This window comes from Patagioenas fasciata, chromosome 23, assembly GCF_037038585.1.
Source record: "Patagioenas fasciata isolate bPatFas1 chromosome 23, bPatFas1.hap1, whole genome shotgun sequence".
Taxonomy (NCBI): Eukaryota; Metazoa; Chordata; class Aves; order Columbiformes; family Columbidae; genus Patagioenas; species Patagioenas fasciata.
In genome coordinates, this window is record NC_092542.1 from 7688259 (window position 1) to 7711981 (window position 23723).

At 54.7% G+C, this 23723-nt stretch overlaps 1 protein-coding gene across 1 annotated transcript in view; it reads left to right on the forward strand.

Annotated features, from left to right (window-relative positions):
- The window catches only part of LOC139825527 (ral guanine nucleotide dissociation stimulator-like 1), a 42923-nt gene extending 35666 nt beyond the window's left edge, over positions 1 to 7257 (forward strand). The window contains exon 4 of the mRNA XM_071798618.1: positions 7152 to 7257. The gene's annotated coding sequence lies outside the window, so the exon portion shown is untranslated. The remainder of the gene's footprint in view (positions 1 to 7151) is intronic.
- Positions 7258 to 23723: the final 16466 nt, after the last annotated feature.

Here is a 23723-nt window from a genome sequence, read left to right on the forward strand (position 1 = left end):
CCGGGGTTCTCCATCCTGCTCCTGGTAGGGCAGCATGCTCTTCACACAATCCACCCCAGAAGACCCCAACACCTGACAACCCCCAGACAGACGTGAGACACAGGAATCTCTACATCTACCCACAAGGAAACTGCCAGAAGAAAAATGGCATTTTACTGCCCAAGCTGTAATGGTGGTGTTATTTAAAAGGTAAATTCACAGCCCAGTAGACCTTTAACAAGGACATTAATGAGACAAAACTGGCACAAATACCTAACTCAAGTCTCCAGGACCATCCACCCAGCAGCATTTCTAAGCCCAAGAGTTCTCAAAGGCAGTAAAATTTGTCACACCCTGGACGAAACATGCCCTACGACCAGCACATTGGCAAACCTTTGTTTTTCCAGCTTGGAGCCTCAAAAACAACACAATTTAAAAAAAAAAAACAACAAATGACTCAAGCTATTCTGAAAAGTAATTATCACTATTAGTCTCTCAACAATTAACATTTAAGATCAAACAAAATCTGCGCTTACTCCTATTTTAATATCTGAACCAGTCCACCTATCCCCCCGGAGAAAAAATAGCAGCTATGGTATTTGCGTTATCACTGTATGGAAAAACAGACACTTCTTTTTTTCCTCCCTTTTTTGAAATAACAACCCCCGCACAGGAAAAAACAGGCAAATAAAAATATGAGCAGGACTTCCCACTGGCAGTGAGAGCTCCTCAAGCCATAAGAGGAACATCAGGACATGCCCCATCGTACACATTCTGTAATAGTTTGTAGGATGTCAAGAAGCTGAGTAGACAGTTAAAACTTCATTGTTCTAACTCAGACGGACCACTTGGATTCTAAATCCATTTTGGAGACTCATAAGGGCATTTCTGCTGCAGATGTCACCACCGTCACTGGTGGTCTGTTGTCCATGGTGCACATCTCCTTGTTTCTGGCAAACTGAGCGTCCTTTCCCTGGGTGAGGACGGTCAGGAAGGGTTGAGATGCAGGGATGGAGTTGTCAACGCTTGTGACAGGGCTGGTACAGTGAGACGAGGCCATGGGATGAGACCGTAGGTGTGATAAACCAAGGGTAAGAAAGCACCACATGGAGGACACTGCTGGCAGCATCCCGTGCTGACTCCCCTTGGGAAATGCTCCTGATAGGTGAGGTAAATCACATTTTTGGAGTGGATTAGTTAGTCCCCAGCCTACATCCCTGTGAAGGGTTCTTCCACCCCAGGTGCAGGACCTGATGAAGTTCAGGAGATGCCCTGCAGGCACCTCTCAAGCCAAAGCCAACACACTCCGCCTGCAACCAGTTATTGGGGGAGACGGCTTCAACAGCAGGATTCCCTCAAAAGAGACCAGTTAGACCCACAACCTTTGCACTAAAAGGGAGGCAACTTCATGTTCAAGAGCTGATTAACAAAGGCTAAAATTTAAAGAAAAAAGGTCTCCTGCAAGATTTACAACCTACAGCCTGTGCGACACAACCAGTTAAGGTTGGTGGAGTGACAAGGAAAAAACAACAACGAAATATATATTAAATTCCTGCCACTCTTTTCTGAAGATAAAGCTTAATAAATTCAACTGGAACAGCTCTACAGATGGACACACCTATTCCAGTAACACGGCAACTTTTTCCATTCAGATTTAAACCTATTTCCAATAAATAGAAGTTAAATTTTAGAAAAGCTTGAGCAAGAATGTTCATATAGGGGCTTATGTCGGTATAACTATAACCACCTCAATATTTACTTTGGCTTTAAGCAGAAGTCTTACCATGGACACAAACCCTCATTGGCCATGTGCAGTAAAGCAGCCCCCTCCCAAAAAAACACAAGTACCGCTAATAGCGGAAAAGTAAGCGCAACATTAAGCTCCTGCTGTTTTAATTAAGTAACATGTGAGCAGTAGCACCGGAGGAAAACTGCTCCTTTTACAGACTGCTCATATATTTAGCCTGATAATGTCTGATCAAACTGTGTTTGCAAGAGGGAGTTAATTTAGGCTTCGATGGTTCTCCTCCTGTTTTCCTCCACACCCTTGAGAATAAAAATCACCCTTTTTTACTCCTCCACATCCCAGCCTGCTCTCCCAAGCTATTTACAGTTTATTTACCTCAGGCACTAGGTCAGAGGAAAAAAAATCACCTTCACCATCTGTATAGGAAAAGTACTACAGGACAAAACCAACCCTGTCTGCCTCTGGTTCGTCAGAATCTGGGTCACCTCGTAACACAAATTGTGGGAAACTCTATGGCCAGGGGCCTGCGGTGATTTTGCTACTGAATTTAACATTTATCAATTCTTCCCTTTGGCAAACAGGCAGGGAGAAAGGGCTTTGAAGAGATGTAAGCACTTCACATTCAAGAAGTGCATCCTGCAAAGCAGAGCCAGAACTGGAGGCAGTTTCTATGATTCTATGGAAAATTGAAGTTCCTTAGAGGATCCTTTCCCATCCTGATGATGTTTCAAAGACTGTAAAGGCTTGAGGAGGGCAATGGGTTCTGCCCCCATCCCAGTGTAACATAACACAGCAAAAAAATGTACACAGAGAATGGATCAGCACTGTCTGAGTCATCTGCTCCCAAATCCTTGATTGCTACGAGAGCCAAATTCAGCCCCTCCGGTCCAAGCGGCCCCTTCCCATCGCCCTGCCAAGCACGTACATGGATGACGATGGTCAGGGTGCTGCTGATGGCTGGGGCTGCATTGAGAACGGCTCCCAGGAGGAGGACACCCTTGGCTTTCCAGGGTTGCTGCAGGACTGAGCTGGGCACGTAACCAAGTCCCAGGAAAAGCCACAGATATCCAGTTCAGCCATCCCTCTCGCTTTTTCTCCGCTTGCAGCCAGAGATCCAGTTTGCCCACCAGGCTTGCTATGGGATGTAGTCCAAGATTGAGTTCCACTGAAACAAGAGCCATAAGTTGGCCACGTGCCCTAAATCTGCAGAGCCTTGTCCAAAGCGAAGCCCAAAGTCAATGGAAAGCCTGTTAGCAGATCACTCCTAACAACCATAGCACAGAAACTGGTGACAAAAGCACCAGTAGCTCCCCTTGGCCATCCTCCACAAAGCAGAGCAGCAATAAAGCATTCAGAGAGACTCTATGTCTCAAAAGAAACAGCGATGGAGGAAGCATATCTCTGCATGCCAGAGATACCCAAATACTCAGGTTGGACCTTGAACCCCTCCGTGCCCTCACATGTTTGAAGGAGCAAGACAGAATAGGAAGGAGATCACCTGCAGAGCCCCATCTTTCCTCTTTTATTAGAAATAATACAGACTCACAGGCTATGGCAGCTCGGGCCCTGCTCTCTTACTGTTGGTTAAAGTTTGGCAAGGTCAATTGAGCTGCCACCTTCCAGCCTACTAAAAAAGGCTGAATTCTACAGTTATTTCTAAGAAGTTTCCTCACACAAGCATAAACCCTCATGGGGAATCTGGCTAGTCTGGGATCTCCAGAGAAGTCTAGGAGACAAAAAGGTTCTGTCACTGTCACCAAATGGCTTGGTCTTTGAGTCAGAGCTGTGTCCCCCACTCTTGCTATGAGGGCTACAGCCAAAGCTGCTCCCACCCGATGTTTCCGGAGAGCTCAGCCCTCTAAAGCAGGACTCAGCATGTTTGTGAGAGACTAAAGAAGATAGCAAGGTACTTTTGGCTTTGTAAGGGTCGCTAGAGCCCTCAGAATCATTTAGATGCTGCAGCAAAAGCCCACTTCAGCTTTCAGTCACTTTGGGCAGCTCCAAAAGCCGTCTGGTCCAAGCAGAGAACCGAGCTTAGTGTCACACAGACCGATGACTGTGCTTATTCTGGAGGTGAATTCGGCCCTGCCAACAATGACAAAAAGAAAAATAAAATCCAGCACTGGAGTCCTAATATGAGTCCCATACACATTTGGATTTAGATTTCCCAAAACAAGCATTAAATTAAGTAACAGACGAGTCATTTCTCCCTGTCTTTGTGTTTGGATGCTGCCAGACTTAGAAAACTAACTCAAAACATAAACCCCACCAAACTGGCAGTTTCCACTGTGAATCAGTGATGAATTAGCTTGACTAGGAAACACTGCGGCTGGGAGAGCCTAGAAGAGAAGGTATGGATCCTAAAGGGAAAAAAAAATTCAAAACACGACAGAGGCAAAACGCTTTTAAAATCCAGCGAGAGGGAGTCTGCCAAGGCAGCGGAGAGCGACCAAAAAAGCAGCTGTACTATTACAATGGCTTAAGACAAAGCTTTTGTAGGTCTGGCTCCATCACCTTCCTGCCAAGAAACAGAACACACTACTCACCCCGTGGCTTGATGCACAAGTGAAGAGCTGTTCAGCACCCGGCTGGGCAGTATACCCAGATTTCCCAAATTCTGGTGTTTTATTCCAGCTGTGAAAACGTCCTTCTTTACCACACAATAACAAGTGGCATTGCTACTATTCATGACTTATGTTCTCCAGCTCAGCACCTTTCCCAAAATTCTGCAAACCAAGCAGGGTTCATTATATTTTTTCAAGCACTCCTGCAGCAACAGGCAGGTATGAGGCTCTTGTTCACCCAGCACTGACCAAGGAGGCTCAACTAATTAACAATTTTCTTTTAATTAGAAACACTCTGTTGCTTTGTAGATATTTGTGTGTGTGCCTGTCCTACCTTGCATGCATTAATCTGGGACTTGACACCTCAAATCCTGCAGATACCAACAGATCAGGGGATAACAAAGCTGGTGAGGGGCTGGAGCACAAGTGTGATGGGAGCAGCTGAGGACCTGGGGGTTCAGCTGGAGAACAGGAGCTGAGGGGAGACCTTCTGATCTCTGAACTGCCTGAAAGGAAAAGTTTCTTCACTAAAGGGGCTGTTGAGCATTGGAACGGCTGCCCAGGGCAGTGGTGGAGTCACCATCCCTGGAGGGGTTTAGAACACACGTAGGTGTGGTGCTTAGGGACGTGGTTCAGTGGTGGACTCAGCAGTGTTGGGTTAACAGTTGGATTCAATTATATTAAAGCTCGTTTCCAACCTATATGATTCTATAACGCATCACGAGATGTCACCGAGCTATCTCACAACAACGCAGTTCAGCGCCTGTGAGCAGATTTAAACCTTCCTTGCCACCACTTATTTTACCACAATTATACTCACATAATTAATAAAGCCTGATCCTTCAGGCCCGAGTTCAAATATTGTTTAAGCATTTAATCAACTTGCTAAAAATCTGAATGTACGCGTAAGACTTTTTGGCTTCGTGGGGACTTGGCATTTGTTCTAGGGTTTCCATAATTCAGGACAGACTTTTGGAAGTACCTTATTTTTTAACCACTTTACCTTGGTCCCCCAGACGTCAGCTCCTGTGCAGAGATGGTCTGAGCCCCGAGCAGCGGCAGGAGTTGTGTGGGAGTGTGGAACCAGTAACAAGAGCAGCAACACTCCCGGCTGGGCAGCTGGACAAAAACAGGACCTCACAGCCCAGGAATGCAACAAATAGCTCTCTTCTCTGACTTTTTCCCTATGCCCTTCAGCAGCTTGTGGATAATGCATTTTGCTGGAAGCAGCAGCGATTTTAAAGCCTTCAATGATCTTCCAAGGCCAAGGGAATGATTCACAGATGTACATTATTGCATACATACGTTGAAACACACCAGGATCTTGGCTCTTTCCACACAACCTCAAACCAGACATGGGGAAGAAATTTTTTTTTACATCAAGGGTAGTGAGAGCCTGGCCAGAGAGGTGGTGGCTGAACCATCCCTGGAGACATCCCAGGCCAGGCTGGACGGGGCTCTGAGCAACCTGAGCTGCTGAAGATGTCCCTGTCATGGCAGGGGGGGCACTGGGGGAGCTGGGGAGGTCCCTTCAACCCAAACTGTTCTGTGATTTTATGACACAACAAGGGAAACAACATCTCCCCAGAAAATCAATCAGGCTGAGGCTGCTTATGGTTCTCTCATGCCCATAGTTAAAAATCCCCATGTAACAGCTTCTTTGGCATCTGTGTGAGGGGAATTGTCTTACAGTGCAGCAGAGGTTCTGACTGCTCCAACCCCAAGTTCTCTCTTAATCTTACTTTAGTTCTCCCCACGGTCACCCTGTTGCAGACAAAGCTTTAGAAGCAATAAAAAAAACCCCAAAACAACAAAAAACCATCTGCATCTGGCCTTGTAAATATTTCCAAGCAGACTTGGCTTCCAGGAAACAATTCCCATAAGGAAAGCCCAGGAAATCTCATACGCACAGGATCAGGGCTGTGAGGAGCCTCTGAAATCAATTTGCTCAAACAAAGAATTAACTACATCAGCGCTGTAATTTCTGAGGGGATAGTTTGTTCCCACCAATGCTAATTGAGACACCAGCTAATGCAGCTGTTCAAGATTAATGAAAGTGAGTAAGCCACTGGGAAGGAACACTGGTGTTTAGAAATATTCTTGGCTCTGCTCATGCAAAATGGACAGGTTTTTCAAAGAGCAGAATCAGCTCAAATTTAGGTGCCCAGCACCACTGATTTTTCAATGGGCACATTGAAGATGGACCCATACCACATTACCAAGGGTCCCCCAAAATAGGAACATCTGCAAAGCTCTCCATCTCCGTACCAAGCTGGCAGAAGAACAAGCACAAGGCTCCCACCAGACACCCGGTATTGGAGTGAAAGGCAGACCCAGTTTATTGCACCCAGTGGCTTACTTTTTTAAGTTAGTGGTGTGTTTTGTTCTGTTTTTTAATGTTTTTTCTCCCCAAAAAAGTGAGAACCATGCCCTGTAAGTACTGGTAAGCACACAGCGCTTACCTCCCAGCCCGAGATTTCATCCTCAGGTAGATCTTACAGTTCTACATACACAATACTGAGATTTTCAGAATGGAAAAAGTAGGTTTTGCGATCAGGAAAGAAAACCTAATACCTCTCTACATCTTCCTTTACCTTCCCTTGACCCTCACCTCCTTTCCAAGATTAAAGGTCCAAAGCTTGTCAGTATTACTGCAGACCAACATCTGTTTTGCGACAGTTCTGGTATGGATGGACAGACTTATTTTCCTTCAAAGTAGGCAACAAATAGTGGCATATTTATTTCACTATTATATATCTCAGCATTACCCCACCCTGCAGAGAACAGGCTTAGCTGAACACAGCCAGGTTATGGGGTTGAGACAGTGTCCTGGTTTTGTTAAAAACAAGTTTCTCTTGTAGTGAATTTGCCTGTCAGCTAAAGCCTTCATGTCAGCTGCATTTTCCTGGAGAACCCAACACATGTTTTGGTTAAACCCAGCAAGGGAATGCAAACTTATTGATAAGCACGGATGGACATCTCGCGAGGGGGGCAATGAGAAAACTGATGACCGAGAGACTGACCAACGGTGAATAACATTCCGTTCACGTGAATACTTCATAGAAAAGTGGGAGATCACGAGGATCTCGCCCCTTTTCCCCCTTTTCCCTCATGGCCGACATCAGGAGAGGACCTTGCTGGTCGTCCCTGCGAACTGAGGCCAGTGAGAGACTGAATCCAGCTCCGGTTGGCTACAGAGCCTAATCCAGGACTTTGGGTGCTGGCTCTGCAGTTGCTCAGACTTACAAGATGGGTTTTGTATATTTTGTATTATTTTCTCTATTTTATCAGTAGCATCAGTAAAACATCTTGAACTTTTCCAACTCTCTTCTCTCTGTCCTTCTTTCCCTCCCAATCGCCTGCCCGGAGTGGGAAGGGGGGAGAGGGAGGGGCAAAAGGGGGAAGTGGGGGGGAGAGGAGGTTGACAACACATCTGCCAGGGTTTGATTGTCACCCCGCAATCTTAACCCTCGACAGGGACAAAAGGGGTCCCCAGGATGTCACAATGGGCCCTGGGGACAAGGGGGGGTCCTCGGACGTCACAACAGACCCTGGGGACAAAGGGGGTACACACGGTGTCAATAGTGGCCCTGGGGACAATGGGGGGTCCTGGGATGTCACAAGGGACCCTGGGGACAAAGGGGGCTCTCCAGGATATCACAATGGGCTCCGGTGACAAAGGGGTCCCCAGGATGTCACAATGGGCCCTGGGGACAAAGGGGGGTCCCCTGAATGTCACAATGGGCTCTGGGGACAAAGTGGGGTCCTGGGTTGTCACAAAAGGCCCCAGTGACAAAGGGAGTCCCCAGGATGTCAAAATAGGCCCTGGGGACAACGGCGGGTCCTGGGACGTCACAGTGGGCCATGGGGACAAACGGGGTCCCAAGGATGTCACAATGGCCCCTGGGGACAAAGGGGGGTCCTGGGATGTCACACTGGGCCCTGGAGACAAGGGGGGGTCCCCAAGATGTCACAATAGGCCCTGGAGACAAAGAGAGGTCCCCTGAAATTCACAACGGGCCCTGGGGACAAGCGGGGTCCCCACGGTGTCACAATGGACCCTGGGGACAAAGGGGGTCCCCATAGTGCCACAATGGGCTCTGGGGACAAACGGGGTCCCCAGGATATCACAATGGACCCTGGGGACAAAGGGGGTCCCCATGGTGTCACAATGGGCTCTGTGGACAAGGGGGGTCCCCAGGATGTTCACAATGGACCCTGGGGACAATGGGGGGTCCTGGGATGTCACAATGGGCCTTGGAGACAACGGGGATCCACATAGTGCCACAATGGGCCCTGGGGACAAACGGGGTCCCCAGGATGTCACAAGGGGCCCTGGGGACAAAGGGGGGTCTCCTGAATGTCACAATTGGCTCTGGGGACAAGGGGGATCCCCAAGATGTCACAATGGGCCCTGGGGACAACGGGGAGTCCTTGGACATCACAATGGACCCTGGGGACAAAGGGCGTCCTCAGGATGTCACAATGGGCCCTGGGGACCAAGGGGGCTCCCCAGAATTTCACAATGGGCTCTGCGGACAAAGGGGGTCCCCAGGATGTCACAATGGGCCCTGGGGACAAGAGGGGATCCTGGGATGTCGCAATCGGCCCTGGGGACAAAGAGGGGTCCCCTCAATGTCCCAATGGGTCTTGGGGACAAAGTGGGGTCCTGGGATGTCACAATGGTCCCCAATGACAAAGCGGGTCCCCAGGATGTCACAATGGGTCCTGGGGACAAAGGAGGTCCCCAAGATGTCACAATGGGCCCTGGGGACAAAAGGCGTCCTCATGATGTCAAAATGGACCCTTGGGACAATGTGGGGTCCTGGGATGTCACAATGGGCACTGGGGACAAAGAGGGGTCCCCTGAATGTCACAATGGGCCCTTAGGACAATGGGGGGTCCTGGGATGTTCACAATGAGCCCTGCAGACAAGGGTGGTACCCACGGTGTCACAATGGGACCTGGGGAAAAGGGGGTCCTCAGGATGTTACAATGGGCCCTGGGCACAACGGGGGGTCCCCATAGTGTCACAATGGGTCCCCAGTGACAAGTGGGGTCCCCACGGTGCCACGATGGGCCCTGGGGACAAGGGGGGGTCCCCATGGTGTCACAAAGGGCCCTGGGGTCAAAGGGGGTTCCCAGGACATTACAATGGGCTCTGGGGACAATGGGGATCCTGGGACACCACAATGAGCCCTGGGGACAAGGGGGGGTCCTGGGATGTTGCAATGGACCGTGGGGACAAAGGGGGGTCCTGGGATGTCACAATGGGCCCTGGAGACAAAGAGGGGGTCCCCAAAATTTCACAATGGGCCCTGGGAACAATAGGGAGTCCTGGGACGTCACAATGGGCCCTGGAGACAAGGGGGGGTCCCCTGGATGTCACAATAGGCCCTGGAGACAAAAAGGGGTCCCCTGAATGTCACAATGGGCCCTGAGGACAAGCAGGGTCTCCACGGTGTCACAATGGGCCCTGGGGACAAAGAGAGCTCCCCAGGAAATCACAATGGGCGCTGGGGATAAAAAGAGGGGTCCCCAGGATGTTCACAATGGGCCCTGGGGACAATGGGGGGTCCTGGGTTGTCACAATGGGCCCTGGGAACAAAGGGGGCTCCCCAGGATATCACAATGGACTCTGGTGACAAAGGGGTCCCCAGGATGTCACAACAGGACTTGGGGACAAGGGGTGTCCCACCCTGTCACAATGGGCGTTGGGGACAATGGGGGGTCCTGGGATGTCACAATGGCCCCTGGGGACAAAGGGGGGTCCCCAGGAGGTCACAATGGGCCCTGGGGACAACGGGGCGTCCTGGGACGTCACAATGGGCCATGGGGACAAACGGGGTCCCAAGGATGTCACAATGGCCCCTGGGAACAAAGGGGGTCCCCATGGTGTCAATATGGGCCCTGGGGACAAAGGGGGTCCCCAGGATGTCACAATGGGCCCTGGGGACAAAGGGGTCCCCAGGATGTCACAATTGGCCCTGGGGACAAGGGGTGTCCCACCCTGTCACAATGGACCCTGTGGACAAAGGGGGTCCCCACGATGTCACAATGGGGCCTGGGGACAAAGGGGATTCCCAGGACCTCACAATGGGCTCTGGGGAGAATGGGCATTCCTGGAATGTCACAATGGGCCCTGGAGAGAAAGGGAGGTCCCCAGGATGTCACAATGGGCCCTGGAGACAATGGGGGGTTTTGGGATGTCAGGATGGGCTCTGAGGACAAGGGGACATCCCCATGGTGTCACAATGGGTCCCCAGTGAGAAGGGGGGTCCCCATGGTGTCACAATTGGCCCTGGGGACTAAGTGGGGTCCTGGGATGTCACAATGGGACCTGGGGACAAAGGGGGTCCCCACGGTGTCACAATAGGCCCTGGAGACAATGGGGGATCCTTTGATGTCACAAGGGGCCCTGGAGACAAGGGGGGGTCCCCAGGATGTCACAATGGGCCTTGGGAGAAAAGGGGGGTCCTGGGATGTCACAATGAGCCCTGCGGACAAGGGAGGTACCCACGGTGTCACAATGGGACCTGGGGAAAAGGGGGTCCCCAGGATGTTACAATGGGCCCTGGGCACAAGGGGGGGTCCCCATAGTGTCACAATGGGTCCCCAGTGACAAGTGGGGTCCCCACGGTGCCACGATGGGCCCTGGGGACAAGGGGGGGTCCCCATGGTGTCACAAAGGGCCCTGGGGTCAAAAATGATTCCCAGGACATCACAATGGGCTCTGGGGACAATGGGGATCCTGGGACATCAAAATGAGTCCTGGGGACAAGGGGGAGTCCTGGGACGTCACAATGGGCCCTGGGGACAAAGAGGGGGTCCCCAGGATTTCGCAATGGGCCCTGGTAACAATAGGGAGTCCTGGGACGTCACAATGGGCCCTGGAGACAAGGGGGGTCCCCAGGATGTCACAATAGGCCCTGGGGACAAAGAGAGCTCCCCAGGATATCACAATGGGCCCTGGGGAAAAAGAGGGGTCCCCAGAATGTCACAATGGGCCCTGGGGACAACGGGGGCTCCTGGGATGTCACAATGGGCCCTGGGGACAACGGGGGATCCTGGGATGTCACAATGGGCCCTGGGGATAAAGGGGGTCCCCATGGTGTCACAACACACTGGGGACAATGGGGGGTCCCCAGGATGTCACAATGGCCCCTGGGGACAAGACGGGTCCCCGCGGTGTCACAACGGACACTGGGGACAATGGGGGGTCCTGGGATGTCACAATGGGCCCTGAGGAAAAAGAATGGTCCCTAGGATGTCATAATGGGCCCTGTGGACAAAGCGGGGTCCTGGTATGTCACAATGGGCCCCAGTGACAAAGGGGGTCCCCATGGTGCCACAATGGGTCCTTTGGCCAATAGGGGTCCCCAGGATGTCACAATGGGCCCTGGGGACAAAGGGGGTCCCGACGGTGTCACAATGGGCCCTGGGGATAAAGGGCATGCCCAGGATGTCACAATGGGCCTTGGGGACAAAGAGGGGTCCTGGGATGTCAAAATGGGCCCCAGTGACAAATTGGGTCCCCATGGGGTCACAATGGGCCCTGGGGACAAAGGGGGGTCCTAGGACATAACAATGGGCCCTGGGGACAAAGAGGGGTACCCAGGATGTTAACAATGGGCTCTGGAGACAATGGGGGGTCCTGGGATGTCACAAGGTGCTCTGGGGACAAATGGGGGATCCCCATGGTGTCACAATGGGCCCTGGGGACAAGGGGGGGTCCCCAGGATGTCACAATGGGCCCTGGGCCCTGGGGACAAAGAGGGTCCCCATGGTGCCGCAATGGTCCCTGGGGACAAATGGGGTCCCAGGGATGTCACAATGGCCCCTGGGCACAAAGTGGGGTGGGATGTCACAATGGGTCCTGGGGACAAAGGGGGTCCTAATGGTGCCACGACGGGTCCTGGGGACAAAAGGGTTCCCCAGGATGTCACAATGGGCCCTGGGGACAGAGGGGGTTCTCACGGTGTCACAACGGTCCCTAGGGACAAATGGGGGGTCCTCTCGGTGCCATGATGGGGCCTGGGGACAAGGGGGTCCCCAGGATGTCATAATGGGTCCTGGGGACAAATTGGGGTCCTGGAATGTCACAATGGGCCCCAGTGACAAAGGGGGTCCCCATGGTGCCACAATGGGCCTTGGGGACAAAGGGAGTCCCCAGAACGCCACAATGGGTCCTGGGGACAAGAGGGATCCCCAGGATGTCACAATGGGCACTGGGGACAAAGGGGGGTTCCCCATGGTGTCACAATGGACCCAAGTGCCAATACGCGTCCCCACAGTGCCACTATGGGCCCTGGAGACAAGGGGGTCCCCCGGATGTCACAATGGGCCCTGGGGACAAAGGGGTTCCCCAGGATGTCACAATGGGCCCTGGGGACAAGGGGGGTCCCCAAGATGTCACGATGGGCCCTGGGGACAACGAGGGGTCCTGGGACGTCACAATGAGCCCTGGGGACAAAGGGTGGTCCCCATGATGTCACAATGGACCCTGGGGACAAAGGGGAGTCCTGGGATGTCACAATGCGCCACAGGGACAAATGGAGTCCCCATGGCATCACAATGGGCCCTGGGGACAAAGGGGGTCCCAATCGTGCCACGATGGGCCGTGGGGAGAATAGGGTGCCCAGGATGCCACAATGGACCCTGGGGACAGACGGGGTCCCCACGGTGTCACAAAGGTCCCTGGGGACAAAGCGGGGGTCCCCTCGGTGCCACGATGGGCCCTGGGGACAAGGGGGTCCCCAGGATGTCACAATGGCCCTGGGGACAAAGGGGGTCCCCAGGATGTCACAATGGCCCCTGGGGACAAGAGGGGTCCCCACGGTGTCACAATAGGCACTGGGGATAAAGGGCATCCCCAGGATGTCACAATGGGCCCCAGTGACAAAGGGGGTCCCCATTGTGCCACAATGGGCTCTAGGGACAAAGGGGGTCCCAATCGTGCCACGACGGGCCGTGGGGAGAATAGGGTCCCCAGGATGTCACAATTGGCCCTGGGGACAGACGGGGTCCCCACAGTGTCACAGTGGTCCCTGGGGACAAAGGGGGGGTCCCCTCGGTGCCACGATGGGCCCTGGGACAAGGGGGTCCCCAGGATGTCACAATGGGCCCTGGGGACAAATGGGGTCCTGGGATGTCACAATGTGTTCTGGGGACAAAGGCGGTCCCCAGGATGTCATAATGGCCCCTGGGGACAAGAGGGGTCCCCACAGTGTCACAATAGGCACTGGGGACAAGGGGGGTCCCGACGGTGTCACAATGGGCCCTGGGGATAAAGGGCATCCCCAGAATGTCACAATGCGCCCCAGTGACAAAGGGGGTCCCCATGGTGGCACAATGGGCCCTGGGGACAAAGGGGGGACCCCAGAATGCCAGAATGGGCCCTGGGGACATTTGGGGTCCCCAGAATGTCACAATGGGCCTTGGGGACAACGGGGGATCCTGAGACCTCACAATGGGCCCTGGGACCAAAGGGGGTCCCCATGGTGTCACAACACCCTGGGGACAATGAGGGGTCCCCCGGATGTCACAATGGCCCCCGGGGACAAGAGGGGTCCACACGGTGTCACAATGGGCACTGGGGACAATGAGGGTCCCCATGGTGCCGCAATGGTCCTTGGGGACAAATGGGGTTCCCAGGATATCACAATGGGCCCTGGGGACAGAGGGGGCCCCACGATGTCACAATGGTCCCTGGGGACAAAGGGGGGGTCCCCTCGGTGCCACGATGGGCCCTGGGGACAACGGGGGATCCTGAGACGTCACAAGGGCCCTGGGGACAAAGGGGGTCCCCATGGTGTCACAACACCCTGGGGATAATGGGGGGTCCCCAGGATGTCACAATGGCCCCTGGGGACAAGAGGGGTCCCCACGGTGTCACAATGGGCACTGGGGACTATTGGGGGTCCTGGTATGTCACAGTGGGTCCCAATGACAAAGGGGGTCCCCATGGTGCCACAATGGGCACTGGGGCCAATAGGGGTGCCCTGGATGTCACAATGGGCCCTGGGGATAAAGGGGGGTCCTGGGATGTCAAAATGGGCCCCAGTGACAAATGGGGTCCCCATGGTGTTCACAATGGTCCCTGGGGAAAAAGAGGGGTCCTAGGACATCACAACGGGCCCTGGGGACAAAGCGGGGTCCCCAGGATGCCACAATGGGCTCTGGGGACAATGGGGGGTCCTGGGATGTCACAATGTGCTCTGGGGACAAAGGGGGAGTCCCCATGGTGTCACAATGGCCCCGGGGGACGAAGGGGGGTCCCCAGGATGTCACAATGGGGTCTTGGGACAAAGGGGGTCCCCAGGATGTCACAATGGTCCCTGGGGGCAAAGTGGGGTCCTGGGATGTCACAATGGGCCCTGGGGACAATGGGGGTCCCTTAATTGTCACAATCAGCCCTGGGGACAAAGGGGGTCCCCATGGTGTCACAATGGACCCTGAGGACAAAGTGGGGTCCTGGAATGCCACAATGGGTCCTGAGGACAATGGGGGTCCCCATAGTGCCACAATGGGCCCTGGGGACAAAGTGGGTCCTGAGACGTCACAATGAGCCCTGGGGAAAAGGCGGGGTTCCCAGGATTTCACAATGGGCCCTGGGGATAAGGGGGGTGTCACAATGGGACATGGGGACAATGGGGGGTTCTGACATGTCACAATGGTCCCCAGTGACAAAGGGGTTCCCCATGGTGCCACAATGAGCTCTGGGGATAAAGGGGGTCCCCAGGATGTCACAATGGGCCCTGGGGACAAAGGGGGGTCCCCAGGAAGTCACAATTGGTCCTGGGGACAATGGGAGGTCCTGGGATGTCACAATGGGCCCTGGGGACAAAGGGGGTCCCAGGATGTCACAATGGGCCCTGGGGAAAAAGTGGGGGCCCCATGGTATCACAATGGGTCCTCAGTAACAAGGGGGGTCCCCATGGTGTCAGTATGGGCCCTGGGGACAAGGGGTTCCCCAGGATGTCACAATGGGCCCTGGGGACAATGGGGGGTCCCCATGGTTTCACAATGGGTCTCCAGTCACAAGGGGGGCCCCATCCTGTCACAATGGGCCCTGGGGACAATGGGGGGTCCCCATGGTTTCACAATGGGTCTCCAGTCACAAGGGGGGCCCCATCCTGTCACAATGGGCCCTGAGGACAAGGGGGGTCCCAACCCTGTCACAATGGGCCCTGGGAAAAAAGGGGGTTCCCAGGATGTCACAATGGGCCCTGAGGACAAGGCAGGGTCCCCATGGTGTCACAATGGGCTCTGGGGACAAAGTGGGGTCCTGGGATATCATAATGGGCACTGGGGACAAGAGGGGTCCTGGAACGTCACAGTGGATGCTGGGGACAAGGGGGGGTCCCCAGGATGCCTTTGAGGTGCAAGGTTTGGAGGTGCAAGGTTTGGGAGGGAATTCTTTGGGGTGCAGGGTTTGGGGGCAGGTTTAGGGGTGTAGGGTATAGGACGGAAGGATTTGGGAATGCAGGGTTTGGGGTGCAGGTTTCGGGGTTCAGGAAGGTAGGGAGGGCAGGATTAGGGGGTGCAAGGTTTCAGTTGTAGGGTTTAGGGGTGCAGAGTTTGGTGGGGCCGAATTTGGGGGTGCAGGATTTGGGGTGCAGGGTTTGGGAAGACAGGATCGGGGTGGGGGATTTGGGGGTGCAGGATTGAGGGGCAGGGTCTTGGTGCAGGGCTTGGGGTCAGGATCTGGGGTGCAGGATTTTGGGTGCCGTGTTTGCGGTGCAGGTTTGGGGTGATCACTGCTGATCCGCACACACTCGCTCTCTCTGGTATTCACCTCCACTCCTGCTCCTCCACCTCCCCACTGTTCTCTCCATCTCCTCTCTTCTCATTCCCACCACACTCTGCACACAGACCCGACCACTGAGAATGTTCCAGAACACGCTGATCCAAACCCCGCTGGGACCTCCAGGCTCCATGGCAATGTGAAAATGGAGTGTGCCACAGAATCCCTTTGGGTGTCAAACACCTTGAAGGTGTCCAAGCACAACCCCCCGGCACTGCCCACGGCCCTCAGGAGCTCCTGTGGAAACCCCTCCAGGGATGGCGGCTCCAGCCCTGCCCTGGGCAGCCCGTTCAGTGCCCGACAGCCCTCGCTGGGAGGAACAGCTCCCAGGCTCCAGCCAGAAGCTCACCCGGTACCGCTGGGGCCGTCTCCTCTCCTCCTGCCGCTCGTTCCCGGGCAGAGTCCCCGAAGCCCGCTCTCCGGGCGCTCTGCGGGCGGCTCCTGGCCCGGCCGCCCCCCGCACTCCCGCTCTGGCTCCGCCCCAAGGCTCAGGCGGGAACGGCCGCTGCGGCCCGCCCGGCCAATCGCAGCTCGCCGCCTCAGCCTCGCGCGCCGCCGGCCGGTGGCCCCGCCCCCTCATCCCCCATCCCCTCAGGAGGAGCCGCACCCGCTGGTGCTGAGCGCGGAGCTGCTGGCGCCGCTCGGAGAGGCTCCAGGGGACACCCCCAAAGGCAATGGAGCCCTGCCCTGTTGGGCAGAGGGGGAGGACCTGAGACAGCCCCTGCCCTGTCGCTGTCGGGCACCGCTAGGGGACCGAAAAGATGACGAGGGTTGGAGGCGAGTTCCAGTTCGGCGCCACGGGCATCCTGGGAAAAATAGGCAGGCTGACCCAGAAAGGTACAGCGACCGAGAAGAGCTTAGCTGAGAGAAAATCACTGAAAGAGACCCGGTCTGGTTTGTGACAAAACCAGGACACCCCCAAATTGTGTACTTTGCCCAAAAAATGGGCCCCAAAAATGCTTTTTCCCCATAAAAATGGGTTCCCCGCAAAACTGAGCGTTTTCCCCCAAAAATGGACCTCAAGTATTGGAAGTATTGGTTTTTTCCCAAAACAATGGGTCTTGTTCCCTCCAGAATGGGTACTACCCCACGAAAAATGGGACTGAAAATGGGTGTTTCATTCCAAAAATGTGTCCAAAAAATGGTGTTTACCCACAAAATGTGGGCCCAAAAGTTGTTTTTCCCCCCCCAAAAAAATGAGTGCACCCAAAACTGTGTGCACCCCGAAAATGGGTCCAAAGATGGGTGTTTCTCCCCAAATATGGCCCTAAAATTGGGGTTTTCCCCAAAATATGCACTTGTTTCTAATAAAAAAATGTGTTTCCCCCAAAAAAATGGATCAAAAAATGAGTGTTTCCCCCAAAAAGGTTATAAATTTTTTTGCAAGATTTGCCAAGTTTGGGCAAAATTACGGATTTTCTTGTCAAGATTTGTAGATTTTGGCGCAAAATTGCAAGGTTTTGGGGCAAGATTTGCAATTGGGGGGAAATTAGTATTTTGAGGCAAGATTTGCGCATTTTTTGGTTAAATTACAAATTTATTTGTGAGAGTTTGGAAGATTTGCAATTTCTTTTTGGCAAAACTGCTCAGTTTGGGGGCGTTATTGTGCAAGATGATGAGAGAGGTTCTCCTGCCCCCCTGCTCTGCCCTGGGGAGACCACCCCTGGAATGTTGTGTCCAGTTCTCCCTCAGCTCCAGAAGGACAGGGAACTGCTGGAGAGAGCCCAGCGCAGCCACCAAGATGCTGGAGGGAGTGGAGCATCTCCCGTGTGAGGAAAGGCTGAGGGAGCTGGGGCTCTGGAGCTGGAGAAGAGGAGACTGAGGGGGGACTCATTCCTGGGGATCAATATGGAAAGGGGGGTGTCCCGGAGGCACCCCAGGTTCGTTTAAGGGACAACAGGGTCCAAAACAACTTCTGTTAAACCGGTGAGAAACAGGGTTTTAGCATCCAAAAGTGACTCGAATACAGGTTCGGATACCAGTTGAGGAAAATGATGAAGGGGCAGCAACCAATACGACAGGCGGTGCACAGAGTGCATGCACGTGGCTTCACCAAAACAGTGCCGGAGCCGTCCCTGAGTCCGGGAGGAGTCCGCACTTGCCTGAACACGGTGTGGGGTTATTTTGAAGAGATACACGTGCTGTAGTGAGTACGGAAAGTGCACACTCGCGATTCTGCGAGGGTAAATTTACAATACACTCGCAATCCTGCGAGGGTTAATACACGTGCAGATGTGCACGGAAAGTTACACGTGCTTGTGCGGAAGCAGGGGAGGAAAATACACCCGCGATTGTGCGAGGAAATAATTGATACACGTGCTTGTGTTAAGCACGGAAAGTACGCGTGCAAATGTGCATGGTGTTACAGACGATCACGATAAACAGCACGCACTCGTCGGAATAAATTGCTTAGAATTTATTGCAGCAAGCGGGCAAAAGAGCGCTGGGCGGCCGGGGAGCCTGCGCTGCACCACGGCGCCTTTCCAGGAGCGGCCAGCTTGGTTACATGTGGCAAAGGATTACGTATTCATGGTTATTCCAGGAACGCCTATACACATTCATAACTTTTCCTCGAAAAGGCCGTTCTTATTAAAATGAGTTCCAAGGAATTATATCTATAGTCTTCAGCTCTGGCTCCTTCCTGTTGCGCCTGCGCAGTGTCTGCGGGTGGTCACGGGCGGGGGTCTTTTGGATGAAGGCTGCGGTCTGTTCTTTTGTGCATTTCTTATCTTTGGCCTAGCACGCTGGGTTTGGCCAGGGCTCCAAGGCCTTGAGCTGGTTTTCCTCCCGCTTTGTGCTGAAGGCCCCCTTATCCCGTTCACACAAGGATGCAACTGGGCCCTTCTCTCTGTCAGTCTCTTCCTGAATGTTCTGCAGGGTACGCTAAATTAGGCTTTTACACGTATCTGTGGAACAAGTTTTTTACAAAGACTACATACAGGTTGCATTGTTTAATGGCAGCATATACTAATATCACACGCTCAGGTTTCACAACCACTGATAACATATCCATTTAGACCGGTTTGATCAACAAATATATCGTTAAGTCTATTACAGTCCCTAACCCCAGGAAAAATACACCCACGTGTTTAGAGAGAAATTATCTTACGGATATACGCTTGCCTGAATCTGGCAAGGAATTCTTCAAGAAAATCCACAGGTCCACAAGGCAGAAAGGCCGGGGCACTGCCTGTGCGGCCCCAGGGATGGGTCCCCAGCTTGGTGACCTGCAAACCACGTTTTTGTGCAGACGGGGAGGAATGGGGACTGAATCATTGTTAGGGAGGACGAGACAGGAGGGTGCTGGGGACCCGGAGGGTTCTGAGAAAAGGATTGTCAGCGTTGTGGCGATGAGGAACGATTCACACAGACGCAGACGGGGCGCACAGGCACAGGGTTCTTGTTGGCAGCAAGAGCAGAGCCGGGCAGAGCTGAGCTCTCTTTTATTAACGGTTCTCCATTTATAGATTTACAGGGATGAGCTTGGGCTAAGAGGTTAGACAAATGACTTTGTTCAATAATTGTTATTCTAAACACACCACACTCCTATTGTGACTGGTTTCAGTCACGTTCCCATGCGTATCTTGTGGGCGGCATTCCGACCCACTCGTTCACACGCCCAGGCCCAGCATTCACACATCGCACACACGGGGGTGGTTTTCTGACCCGAGATATCGTTCTCACCGGTCTGGGCCATCACGTCTTACACCCATAGAAAACACTTCTGTGTAATCTGTCCAAGGCCCTTTAGCTGGAACCGCACACCCTGCCATTCCCGCAAGAGTTATCGACCCTGAGCCCTTCGACGGCCCGTGGGACCAGGCGGGCGGCCTGGAGCCGGGCGACCTGTGGCACGGAGCGTTAATGAGCCCTAGGGCACCGCGAGTGCTGCTGCATGGACCAGGCCTCTCTCCTGGGAACACCAAGGGAGCAGCGGCCATCCATCACCACCCTGTTTGGTTCGGCAGCCTGAACCCCCTCCCCGAGTTTGGCAACGGCACCCCCCTCAGCACCTTCAGCAAATCAGAGCAGTCCTCTCCATGGCACTGGGAACCGTGAGCAGCGGGAGCTGCAGCGGGACCCGTGTGGGAGCAGGTCCGGTGCTGCCGGGGCCGGTGGGAGAGGGGTGCAGCCGGCTCCAAAGCCGGTGTGAGCAGCCATCGCCTGCCCAAGCTGCGCCAGGCAGGGCAGCCGCGCTCCCCGCTGCAGACACGTTGGGTGAGAGGGGCAGGAAGAAGCGGGGAAGGGTGGAAGGAAGCCCATCGGCGCTTGCAGCCCGGTGTCCCCATGTGGGGACATGGCAGGGGTGGCCTGGGGAAACCCCTCCCGCTCAGGAGACAGTGGGGTGGGGGCAGCTCCCGGAAGCCCCTGCCCACTGCAGAGCCCCTGGCAGGGCCTGGGGGGAGGGTGTGTGCAGCCCCTCTGTGACACGGTCCGGGGTCACAGTGGGACAGCCACACGTCACAGTGGTGACAGCCCCCCTGTCCCTGTCGTGACCAGCGTCTGCCCCACTCACCCGGTGAGGCCGAGTGGACTCCAAGTGCTGAGAGCTGCTCTCGCACCGCTCTGCTCTGGAGTAGCTGCTCTGCAGTGAGGAGGAGAAGGCGGAGAGAGGGAGCAGGACAGCACCAAGGAGGTGAAGGGTGGAGAAGGAGAAGGAGGAGGAGGAAGAGAGAAAAAGAAGGAGGAGGAGGAGGAGGAGAAGGAGAAGAAGGATCAGGAGAAGAAGGAGGAGGAGAAGGACGAGGACAAGGAGAAGCAGTAAAGCCATTGTCCAGCCACTCTCTGCAGTTGTTGACTTGAAGCAGGAGTGGAACTAAGATGGCAAGACAGCTCTTCTTGCAGCCTCACCTGAGCCCAACTATTGAGAAGCTGGAGCGTTACGGTAAGGCTTTCAGGCCCAATTTCACATGTGTGTCTGGGTCAAGGACATCTCTGAAATCAGGCATGGAAACCCGAGGACTGTGGGGGGTGGTTGCTCAGGAGTGGTGAGTGCAAGGAGGGACCTGCTTGACCATCCCAAAGGGCTGAGGGGCTGATGTGGCAGCCAGGGCTCCTGGTTCCCTCCCTGACGTGGCCCCTGCCTTCCTGGGGCAGCCCAGGCAGAAGCCCCTGACCCCAAGGGGCTGCCCTTGCCTGGCGCTGGGCATTGCCCACGCTGAGCTCACGTCTGAATGGAAGAGCTGAAGGTGCTCGTGGGCCACGTGGGCTCTGTGTGTTCAGAGATGTGACCCGGCAAAACTGGCCCCTGCTGGGGAGACACCAGGGCCTGCCCTGAGCCTCCGAGAGCCGCGTGGAGCGCAGCCCCGTGCCCCCGCGGGCAGGGCAGAGCACTGCCGGCTTCCCGTGGGAGTGGGTCACACCCTGGAGAGCTGCACCCGCAAGGAAAGGAGCCCCTTGGAGGCAGCAGGAGGTGTCCCTTGGTTCTTGCCGGGCTGGAGAGAGACCACCTGAAATGCCTGAGTGAAAGATGCATCGCTCCTTGGACAGGAGTGGGCCGAATGGTCTTGAGCTTGCTGCCTCAGAGCATGACGGGTCTTTCCCTTGTTCTTCCAGAGTTCGCTAAGATTTGGGCCAGCACATCGTATCACCTCAGCCTGCAGCTGGCTCTCCACCAGGTGGGCCTCACCTCCTTCTCCCCTCACACCCTGATGAACGCTGATCAAGTCCTGACAGCCCTTTGCCATCGGGTGCAGCTGTTCTTCCCCTCGTTGAAAGCAGGAGCAACGCCCCAGCACAACACTGCAATGCACACAGTGACATGGACACCTTCTCTGTCCATTCAGATGTACAAGAAGGTCCCCCCGTCAGAGTTGCATGTGAAAACCTGGAAGCCCGGGACACATCTGGATTTATTCCAAGCGTGGGAACCCCCTGCCTTCTACCTGATTGAGCCAGAGGGTGTTTGTCAGCTTTCCCTCACCTATTTGGTTCTTCGTAGCTGAAGGGGGGTGCGAGGGAAAAGCGCAGCCCCTGTTTGTGTTCTCCCAAGGAGCCCATCTTGCTCCTTTGTACCTCAGGCCAGGGCAGGGCACTAAGCACCATCAGCCTCCTCTGACAAGTCACCCGTCTGCCCCTCCAAGGCTTCTTCCCATCTGCCATCTCCTCTGTTCCAGGCTGTCCGCGTTCCCGGAATCGGGACTTTTGCGGTTGTCACGAAGCGAGTAGCCCTCAGCGACCAGGATCTGGTGATCGTGGAGAGACCCGTGTTCCAACCTGAAAAGGCTGTTGCGCAGGACCGTGAGCTCCGCTGTGCTTGCACAGACTTCCCTGGTGAGCAGCGTGAAAGCGGCGCTGGCCTTGAGCAGGGTGGGAGGGGTGCTGTGCTCTCCAGAGGTGACTGAGGGGAGCACCAACCACCCACCGCGGCCCTGCCAAGAGCTCCACTCGACAAAGCCAGCCGGCTGTGGAAGGACCCTGCCCAGCTGTTTGTTTTAAAGAATCACCAGAGGACAATGCAGCTAAGAGCGCACTCTCTTTGTCCTGCTTCAACAACAGGGTCCCTCACAGCTTCCTTGGTGTGGTGTCTTCCGGTTCCATGATGTTTCAACTCTTGCTCCCCCTTTCCGCTGCTCTAGACCTCGTCCAGGCAAATGCCGGGGCTCTTCCAGCTCCCTCAGCCTCCTTGCACGGGGGAAAAGCAGGGGAAACCCAGGGGGGAAAGACGGTTCCTTCCAAAAGCCACTGGCGGGACACCTGCGCCTTCTGGTCACTGCTGCCTTTGGGGCAGCTGTTGTGGGACCCCGGGGAGCACCAGGAGCTTGGGGCTGTGTTTGGGGTGCGTTTCTCTCTAAAGACAAAGACAGCACCGAGTGTGGGCTGGCACCCTCCAGCTGCCCTGGGACCTGGCGCCTATCTCCCCACTTTGTCCCGCAGTCACTCTTCTTCCCACCAAGTGCCTAAGACTCTTTGTTTCCCTTTCTGTATCAGAGAAGCCACCGCTGTCTGCTCCGCACCTCGCTGTCCGCTTTAAGAGGAAGGGACAAGCCGAGCGTCTCCTCAGAGGCGCTGGCCCAGCCAGACAGCCCAGTACCAAAGTGTTGCCCGAGGGCCTGGAGGCTGCAGACCTTTGATTGTAGCCTGCCCAGCAGGTCTGCAAGCTCATGTGTTCCTCTTCTCTCGTCTTTCAGGCCACCAAGATTTCGAGCAACTGCCGTATGCTCAGATAGCCTCAGAGAACGCTGTCTCTGAGGGCACCGTGCAGCTCTACATGGAAAGGACCACGCACCTTTTCCATGCCTGCGTAGAGAACGGGCAGAACGTTGCCATCATCTGGAGGGACGTGGGCATGCTGATTGTCCAGGGAAAAGACGTGAGAATGAGATTTTACTTAGACTTTCTGGAAAGGCTGAATGGCTCTGGCAAGATGCTGCAAGCTCTTCTCGAGGTAGGATTTTCACTTTCCCAGCGCCACTCCTGCTGCTTCTGAAATGCTTTCTGGGGGCTGCTTTCCCCTGGCCGGCCATGCCTCGTTCAGCCCCTGGGCTCCTGGAGCTCTAGAGCACAGCAGGCTCTCTGCAGAGCACCTCCCTGGCGTGCAATTGCCCGGCTTTGCAAGAGCCACCCCCAGAGGAGCTGCCCTTTGCGAGAAAAGGCCGGCGTTGATGGCGGGGAGCGCTGCGTGCCC